At 41.2% G+C, this 10350-nt stretch overlaps 1 long non-coding RNA gene across 1 annotated transcript; it reads left to right on the top strand.

The window, feature by feature from the left end:
• Nucleotides 1-4227: 4227 nt before the first annotated feature.
• On the top strand, nt 4228-6611 carry LOC121034437 (uncharacterized). Its single transcript, XR_005792426.1, has 2 exons — nt 4228-4419; nt 6529-6611. It is a non-coding gene; the product is annotated as an uncharacterized LOC121034437 (long non-coding RNA).
• Nucleotides 6612-10350: the final 3739 nt, after the last annotated feature.

Here is a 10350-nt window from a genome sequence, read left to right as displayed (position 1 = left end):
GGAAACTGCCCGGAGTTGGACTGGGTCCGACCGGGAAACCCGCCGGGTCCGGGAACAGAGCGGTTCCGACTGGGAAACCTGACCCGGCCAGAGTTACACTGGGTCCGGAAACTGCCCGGAGTTGGACGGGGTCCCCTTAAGAAACCTCCCCGGGTCCAGGAACAGAGTGGTTCCGATGTGGAAACCAGACCCAGTTGGGGCTGAAATGTGCCCGGGTCGGAGTGGTTCCTCCTTAGGAACCAGACTGAATCCGACCTAAGCTGGGCTGGGTCCAGTGTGAGGCCCAGGTGAATAACATTTTGCTTTAAGGCTGAACAGGGTTAACTTTACCAAAGATAATCTTGAATTATGGAGACCACTACAGAGAACTTTTAACCATTTTAGATAAGCTTATCCATTTAGGAGGTGCCCTGGAGATAAAGGTGTCTTGGCCAGGCACTCGCTGTAAAGGGTAGAGGGAAAACTACTTTTCCTCCAGTTTCTTTTTCTTTTTAACATTTATTCATTTTTGAGAGAGAAAGAGAGAGCAAGGGAGGGGCAGAAAGAGAGGGAGACACAGGATTCAGAGCAGGCCCCAGGCTCTGGGCTGTCAGCACAGAGCTGATCACAGGGCTTGAACTCACGAACTATGAGATCATGACCTGAGCTGAAGTCAGAGGCTTAACTGACTGAGCCACCCAGGCACCCCTTTCTTCCCTTGGTTTCTGGTGCCTTCCATAAGAAATGCTGGAACCATCAATTGGCTCTGGAGCCTGCAGATGGGATCCTGGGAGAACTGGCAGAAGGCAGCAAAATGTAAGAATTGTTACCAAAGTCAGTTCCTCCAGATTTCTATCTGTGGTGCCTGGTCAAGAGAGGAAAGTACAATTTCATGTTGCCCTTTCCTTCCCAAATCAACATTGGCAGGAAAAGAAAAAAAAAAAAAATTGTAATGGTGATTATGAATTGGCTGTCAGGTACCCATTGGTTGTCCATCTTTTCCCTCCTAGGGATAGCCCTTGCCTCCCTCATTTTTGTATCCTGAGCACTTGGCTTGGCAACTGTCAGGTAGGGGGTCCCCAGAATATGGCTAGACAGAAATGTGGGTTGTACTTCATTTGTAGCTAGGGTCCTACCAACGATTTCCAGATCTCAAAGGAATTCTCTAAATCTTTCTTTTGGTTATCTTTGGGAGTCTCTGGATCTTGGGAGGGAAAATTTTTTTCACCCTCTTTGGGGATGCCTTTTGTGTCCATGAGGTTATTTAATACTGCCAAGAATACTGTTTATCCCAGATGAAACCTGACAAGATATTCAAAAGCTTTGTTGTCGTTGTTTTGTAAGTGGCCTTATGGTCAGAAGTTGGCCAAATTAGAAGCTGGTATTTAAAGCCTAGTAAGAATTTTTTAAGGCCTTCCCCCAAAGCTAAATGAAACTATGTACCAGAAGCAAATAAAACCATTTTGAAGCCTTTGTGGAAGGGTTTACTAAAACATTCCAAAGACACACAGCTGTAAATCTAGAACATAGGAATCCTTTAATTTTCATCTTAGTTGAACATCTTCTCCCTGATCTAAAGAAACAAATAAAAGATAATATAGTAGGATGTGTATATATCAGCCTCTTTGTGTCATTCTGGTTGCAGTCCATTTCTTTGAGGAATTAAAAACAACTATCCTTGTCCTACAAATTGAGTCTTTATAACAACAGAAATGTGACTCTAGAAACAACTCAAAGCCCACCTATCTTTTTTTTTTTTTTTTTTTTTTTTACCAATCCCAAAACTTCCCCTATTCTTCTCAAAAGGCTTGCGGATATGGTATAAGATCTGGGCTTAGACAACAAAAATTCTCCTTGGTAGAACCTGTATTATTTCTCTGTGCCTTTTGAGATGAAATTCTTCTACCTGGTCTTCTCCAGGAACCAAGGGAATTCTTATAAGAAGGGAAAAAGGAGGGGAAGGCTATTTTGAAAACTCGACCTATAAAAAATCCTAACAATCTTTTCCACAAATATTAGTAAAAAGCTTCAGCCATCTGAACAGAAAAACTTAACTTCTTCCATCTGCCAGAAACAGTACTTGGATGCAACTGCCCTGTTATAAACTCGTGAATTTTGAATGATTACATATCTCTCCTGGCTGAAATTTTAAAGCAAAAACTGTAACATCTCAGTTTGCATCCTGTACTCTCAGAAATACAAAAAACCTAACCCAAATGTTTTCCAAGTTCATGTGGTCTAGGATAATCTTTGGTAAATAAAAGCTAGTTTACGTTTGTTTGTTTAATTGAAATAACCATGAGTTTAGAGTTATCAGCATTAAATATAATACTTTTATTCTCCCCGGGTTTTACTAAAAGTCAAATAAGCTCATGTTCTCTATGGTACAGAATTTATCAGCCAGAAAGATAATTTAAGATGATGGTTAGCTGTTTACTGTCTCATGAAATTTTCATGACTAATCTAAACATAATTAAGAACAATGAATCAAATAGATGTAAGTAAGATATAAGTTTATAAGTGAACTTTTAAACAATTATGCCTTAAGGTATGTCTACTTAAAAACCATTTTTAGGGGCGCCTGGGTGGCGCAGTCGGTTAAGCGTCCGACTTCAGCCAGGTCACGATCTCGCGGTCCGTGAGTTCGAGCCCCGCGTCAGGCTCTGGGCTGATGGCTCGAAGCCTGGAGCCTGTTTCCGATTCTGTGTCTCCCTCTCTCTCTGCCCCTCCCCCGTTCATGCTCTGTCTCTCCCTGTCCTAAAAATAAATAAACGTTGAAAAAAACAAACAAACAAAAAAAAACACACCATTTTTAAAATCTTTTTGGTAACTTGAAACCTTAAATTTACCTGAAATAAGTGACCAGTCAGAAGCACAGGTAACAGCCCAGACTTGGGACTAGTATCTGAAGTAGAGAAAAATTTCGTGGGACTGAGACCTTAACCTGGGGACCCTGATGCTGTCTCCAGGTAAACAGTGTCAGAATCAAGTTGGACTGTAACACCCAGCAGCCATCAGAAAGTGGCTTGGTGGTTTTGGGGGAAAACACACACACACATTAGACTTGGAGTCAGAATTGTAATGGGTCATTAGGAATCTATGACAATTGAAAGGGAATTATACTTGTCCTTTTGGGGTTGCAGTAGAGGTCACACTGCACACTCCATCCAAATCACCCTTTGGTGTCCCTTAATGCACCCAAAAGAAAGGTCAAGCACTACAGATAAAGAGAAAGACAAGCCCAGCAGTGCATTTTGGTACTGATGAATGCGGGACTGACTTGAGCCACAGGAACATTCTTTATATTCTTTCTGTCCAACTACTCTCTTACAGACAGCTTCTGGTATAAATCAAATCCACCAACCAGGAGAGCACTGGGCTGTGATTCAGGAGTCACATACTTGCTCTGTGGCTTTGGGCTTTTTACATCTCCTCTCTGGGTCTTGATTTTAATATACATCAGATTAATGAGTTTAAGCAGACACTCTCTATAGCTCTGACACAATGTTGTCTTGGGTTTCCAATGCCCCATTTGCCCTGGGCAAGGGCACCTGTGTCCCTTGTTAGCTGGCTTGCCCCCTCTTCCTCTGCCCGCCTCCCTCCAAGGCAGTGCATCATTTTGGACCCCAAAGTGGTATTAGGCAGCCAGACAATCTCATTTACTCACAACCATTTCCGTCATCAGGACCCACTATATCCAGTGGCAATTTACCACACGTCGTTAATATGTTTGTTATATTTTGTTGGCGGAATATGAAAGTTCATCAGCAAGCCCGCACACAGGGAAAGCATATTGAAATGAGCATCGCAGATCTGTCAGGCTGGAGTTTATGGCCTTTTCTCAGTACTACACTGTAAGTAAAACAAGCTCTGATTGAGTCAGCAGCCTCCTGGGTACTCATTTGCCAAAGTGTGGGAATTTTAATGCTAAGTTTATCCGCCTGCATTAGGCAGGGAGGGCTGGGTGGGGAGGAGGTGGGCAGATTGCTTTCGCTTAGGGGTATTATAGACCAGCCTGCAAGTTCCACAGGCACCGGGAGGGAAGCTTTCAGTGGGTTTGGCCTCTTATCTTCTTATCGTCTTATAGATTTTGGAGATGTAGTACCCTGGAGTTTTAATACTCAGTTTGCAAATCCTCCTTTTAAAGCCAGTGCATTGAAATGCAAGAGAAAAGAGAAAGGAAAAAAAAAAAAAAAAAAGAAAAGAAAAAGAAATATTCACTGAGGAATGGCACTGGGAAGAAAAAAAAGATGATGAAGAAAGGGGAACAGAGAATCATTAAAATCCCAGTTAGTGAACATGATTGATGCAAATATCCTTACACCTTGTCTCCTTTGCAGGCGACTTCCAGGAAGGGTTCAGGCGCCCTCACTGGGGAACTACATTCTCTGAACAGGACTTTGTAGATGCCGATGCTGTCTAAATGGATTACAAAGCTTTGTAAGTCCAAATTAATGCACTGGGAAAATGAATTTTGGAAACAAGATTTCTGTTTCTTCTTTCAGGCAATGCATAGGAAGCACAAAGTAGGGGGAACACATTTCTACCCATGGGAAGAGATCTGTTTCTCCGATTTGGGGAGGGTCAGACAGTTTTCAGCAGGTGGTTCACAGAAGTTGTGTGACTCAGAATAAGGTGTTATTAGTATTAACAGATAGTTATCTCATCGCAGCAATGGCAGTCACTACCATTTCTTCCTCCTCAGCAGGAAGGCTTATCCGTTGCTTTTTCCTTGAGCGGACATTTGGTATTCTAGGAGCCAGAATCTAGTTTTCATTCCAGTGGTGTGCAGCTGTGGGTCACCTGGCTAATGCAGGGGCCATTCCACATTCCAGAGACATGGAGCCGTGGTCATTTGGCATTCCAGAGGCGTTCTGAAGCTACAGGTCATTCATTATGCCAAGGTTACTTTCTCGGCCTGCAGAGCCGAGAGCCTTATTCTTTGCTAGTTGAGATTGGAAACCGCCAAGGAAGATGTAACTCCACTGGTGTCAGAAGGACAAAGATGGAAAGAAAGAGAGAGAAGAAAAAAATTAACTGCAAAGAATTCTCAACTAGTTCTTAGAGAGGATGATGGGGACAATTCATGGTGCACATGGAGTCAAAGATGAGTTTTTTGGGGAGGAGAAAGAAAAGTATAAGTACAAATCTGATTGTAATTAATTGTTCTGTCTTAATTGAATGAGAAGCAAGATATAACATAGTAACAAGAGATACCAGTGCTACAATCGGTCAAAGTTGGGTTCAAATCCTGCCTCTGCTCCCTATTGATTGTGTAATTTTGATTTATTTAGTCTCTTTAAACATCATTTTCATCATCTGTAAAATGGAGACAATGAGACAACCTGCCAGGGCGCCTAGTTGGCTCAGTCAGTGAAGGGTCGAGCTCTTGATCACTGCTCATGTCGTGATTCTCCTGGTTCATGAGATCAAGCTCTGTGTCAGGCTCTGTGCTGACAGAGCTGAGCCTGCTTAGGATTCTCTCTTTCCCTCTCTCTCTGCCCCTCCCCTACTTGTGCTCTCTCTCTCTCTCTCTCTCAAAATAAATAAATAAACATTAAAAAAAAGACAAACTGCCATTTTAAGATAACACTCTTTTTAAAAATTTTTTAATGTTTACTTATTTTTGAGAGAGACAGAGTGTGAGCAGGGGAGGGGCAGAGAGAGGGGGAGACACAGAATCCGAAGCAGGCTCCAGGCTCCAAGCTGTCAGCACAGAGTTTGATGCAGGGCTCGAACTCACAGACCACTAGATCATGACCTGAGCCAACGTCAGATGCTTAACCAACTGAGCCACCCAGGCGCCCCTAAGATTATACTCTTAAAAGTGTTTAGCACTGTCCCTGCCTCAAAGAAAAGACCCTACAAAAATTACTGTTGCTGTTGTTGTTGTTGTTATTATTATTATTATTATTATTATTATTACTTATTGGGACACTCTTGAGTTTTAAAGATGAAGATGATGATAACTTTCCTTAATATTAATACCTATTCACTCTTTCCATTATCTTCTATCATATGTCAGCCACTGTGTCACAGAAGTCATTGTGCTAACTCTGGACAGATTAAGACTAGGCTGTGTCTAATGACCACAGATTCAATTCAATAGGGTCCCAGCAAATATCTGCTGGGTACAGTGCTCTTCTCTAATCCCAATAGTTGACCTAAAGATCAAGGGGATTTTTTTTTTTTTTTTTTTTTTGCCAATGAGGAATCTATGACCTATAGTAAGATAACCATGGATAATGAGAAAGGGGGGAAAACATATGGAATTCACAGAATGATAAGAACTGTTTGTCTTAATGTGCACATAGATTGGACACGTCTCAGGCAGTCCAAAACACATGTATGATGGTGACAAGATGGTTGTACCATTCCCAGCATTGAATCTTTGTAAATTAAAATCTAACAGGACAGGTGGTTGAAGCCACATAAGGGAGAACCTTGATTTTCATGCTTAGGAGTATGCACTTTATTCCATAAGGAGTAATGACAAAAAGGAAAACAAAATTTGCTTTGCTTTACTTTTTGTTGTTTTTGTTCCTACAGGTGAATGATATAATCTATCCTTTACGGATCTCCCAACAGAATTGCCAAATATTGGAGCAAAATATATGTATGTTTCATATCAAGATCATCAACAGAGGACAAGTTGAATTATGGGGCAAAGGAGGCAAGCCAGACTGGGGATGGGGGGAGGGCAATGGTAGTAGAAGGGGACAGTGTCATGACTACAGGGAATTTATATGTGACCTGATTCACTGGTGGAAGCCAGGACCTTAGGGATGGGCTACCCACAGGGAAGCCCTAACTGTGCCTCAGCCAATAAGCTCAGATGGTAAGAGGAGGTTTCTGTGTGCATGGGGTGGCCTTGCAGGCTGCAGAGCCTACTTCAGAGGGTCACAGAGGGTGGCCTATGCATGCACTGGGGTGCTTGTTAAAAGTGGATTCTGTAATCCTCACCAGGAACAGATCTCCTTGGAGCAATCCCTCGTGGCCTCTAAGAAATAAAGGTCAAAGTTTCTAGCATACAGTTTTCAAAGGAAATAGCAAATCAAGTTGAAAAAGCACTCTTAGAAAACATCTTGTGATTCTTGCAAACATTTGTTGGATCTCTCCTGGTTCTAAAATCTGAGAATACAAGTTTCAGAGAAAACACAATTTCCCTGCCAGGGTGGACCCTGTATGTTGTAAAATCTTGGGGCCCCCTTAAGTAATGAATACAGAAATAATGAATAGAAATGTACACTAGAAAGTAAATCTTTACCTTAGAAAAGAATTGTAACAACTAACAATACTGAAATACTGACGTACATTTCACAAAAGCCAGAAAAACATAATTTTTATTTATAACCAACATGCCATACCTCTATAATGTCATCTACATTTTATCTGTATACTTTGATGTTTTCATATGATGTGTTTGATTATTGATGTGATGATTATTTTCTATTGACAGGTTAGGAAATTCACTTTTCCCCCATCTGGTGCTATTTTTTTCTTAATTGACACTTCAAAAAAAATTCCCATTATTCTTCCCAATTTGTTATTGAAAATTAGTAGGTAAATATTTAGCAGTCATGTCACTTTGAGAAAACTGATATCAAATTTCTTTAATACATGAGCATTGAGATTTCAGAGAATTTCAAGTCTTCTCATGCAGTAATGTAACTTAAATATTCTTTGCGTTGATAATATTCATGAACCAGTTTGTGATCAAGGTCCATATTGCATTGGCATAGTATGACTTTTATGCTAACTTTGTTGATGTTTATAGCTTATGCCAAATCAACAAGCTCTGAATGAAAATACACAAAGACTCGTTTGAGCTAGACAGTTTTGACCAAAGAAAATGATGGAAAAAGGCAGTCTAATAGAGCCAAGAATGTAGTTCAAAAAGAGTACAGTGAACAAGCTGGACAATGGATAATGAGACCAGAACTATGTCTTGCAGTGAGAAAGGCAGGTCTGGAATGAGTGTTAAACACTGGCAAGTGGCTGGATTTATATTATCATACTTGCAAATTTTGGAAACAGATACCTGCTGATTTGTCAACTTACAAAAAAGCAGTGACTCAAAACGCTAAGATCATCAGTACTAGTCGCAAATACCCATTTCAATCTTAGATCTGCCCCTTAGTAACCTGTGAAATCTTGCTAACAGTAACTTAACTAGTCACAGAAGGGATGACAAACCACAAAAACATTCCCCACCAAACCCCACCAAACATATACCCAATTAAAATTCCTTTAAGCTGGATACAAAAAGGCCCACACCAACCACTGTAACACAAGGAGAGTAAGAGTAAAGAGAGACGATAGTCTTGATCAGTTATGTACTGCAATACTCTCCTTTGAAAATCCTGAAAAAGAAAAAAGAAAACACATATAACCATGTGCTCACATTGCTGACGCAACTCCCGGAGTCCTAATGCTGAAACTTCATTTGCCTGCTGGTACATCTGCCTCTGTTCCCTGTGGTTTCCATGGAGCCCACAGTCTAGTTAGGGGAGACAGACAATAAACACATGAACAAAATAGTAAACAGACAATTTCAGATAGTTACTCTTCTATGAAGAAAGTAAAATACTATGTATGATAAAGAGTTACCGTAGGCAGGGCAAGAAGCAGCCCTTCGAGAGAGGGGTCAGAGAATATCTGGCTGAGGAAGCCAGCTTTGGGCTGAGATGTGCATCCAGAGAAACCCACACTTGCAAATCTGCAGACTGGAACTGTGAGGCCAAGAGAGGGGAGTGACTAGTCCATGCTTCCCCATCAAATTAGTGACAGAGTTAGGACTATAGCTGAGACATCCTGGACTACATTAGAATCCCTTGCTACCTACCACTTGAGGACCCCATGTGAAGTTTCACTGTAGATATTCTTGACCTATGGAAACTGAGACAACCCTCCACTGAGCCTTCACTCAGCTCCTGGTAAAGGGAGTTACTTATTTATTTTTAGAATCACCAAAAAGCCAAAGGTGAGCAGGTGAGCGCTCCATTCAGTAGTCAAACTGCCATTTCACAGTTTTGAGATAATCACAATGATTATAATATCTCATTTCAGGACCATAAAATTGTTAAGCAAAAAAAAGCTATGAAAACTCAGAGAGATCAATCAGGTAATTATTCTTTAGATTATGGTAGTTACATGTCTGTATCAGAATATATCCATCCATCTCTCTCTCTATCTATGCTTATATACATACAGAGAGAGAGACAGAGACACAGACAGAGAGAGGGAGGGAGGATACCCATACATTATAGACTTATTTACTTGCTATTTTGCTATTTATATTATACGCCAAAAATATACACAAGACCTACAGATTTTAAAAGATGCCCTAGAAATAAATGAAAGTCCAGAATTTTCTACCACTTTCTACCAGTGGATCGCTGGGTATGCACTTTGAGAAAACTTTGCCTCTCTTTGAAGACTTCTGATCTAGTCTATCACTTCCAGTTTGAGCGCTGAGAAACTGAGGCCAGAGAAGATAACTGAGAAAATCATTCTGATGACCCAGTATGAAAAATAAGCTGAATTACTTTAAAATAAACTCAATTTCATATCTAAAGTCTTTTAAATCATCCCTGTTATTTGTTAAAATTATAATTTTCCCTATGCTTTCACTTGGTTTTTGCAAGGCCTTACTCCCCAGGGACTTATGCTTTGCTCCTGATCTCCTCTCAACAGTGAGCAGTCCGGGATCAGGAAACCTCTGACACCAGACCCCAGCAAAGAGTAAACTCCCTCAAGTCCACAGGCTCAACCTGAACTCAAGCCGTTCTCCTCAAGGATTCCCAGAACAGACACAGGCTCCCAGCCTGCTTAGGAATGCGGCACCGCGCTTCTCAATAGCATTTTATGACACATTTCTCAAATCAAATTTAAAAGCATAACTGAGTGGAATTAAATTAATGCCGTCTGGTAATGTCAGCAGCACCAGAGTTGCAACAGGCTGGCTTAACTCTTAAACCTTCTAGAGCTCCATGATACATATTCAGTCTCCAGTATTATTGAGAGAATCTGTGTGTGCGTGGGCGCCTGTGCATGGTGGGGCGGGGGCTGGGACGTGGCTGAGCAGTCTTCAAGAGCATAAAAGGAGTTACGGGTACTTAATGATCACGCACGCCCCGTGACCTTGATGTTTTTGAGTTGACATTGGCCTTTCCCTTCCTGTTCCATAGAGTATGCTTAACTTCCTCATATCGTTTGATCATGATAATCACCCTGGGAGGAAACCATTCATGTTTTTATCTCCTTCCTTTATTATGTCTTACTTGAACCCGAGTGCCGGGACTCCAAATTCAGCATTCTTTCCACTCATTGAATTTAATAATAATGACAACATTGTGTGCCTTTGCAAGG

The sequence above is a fragment of the Herpailurus yagouaroundi genome, unplaced genomic scaffold (genome assembly GCF_014898765.1).
Source record: "Herpailurus yagouaroundi ecotype Mexico unplaced genomic scaffold, PumYag 160, whole genome shotgun sequence".
Lineage (NCBI taxonomy): Eukaryota > Metazoa > Chordata > Mammalia > Carnivora > Felidae > Herpailurus > Herpailurus yagouaroundi.
Note: the sequence above shows the minus strand (reverse complement) of the source record. Positions and strands in the feature narration are given on the sequence as shown.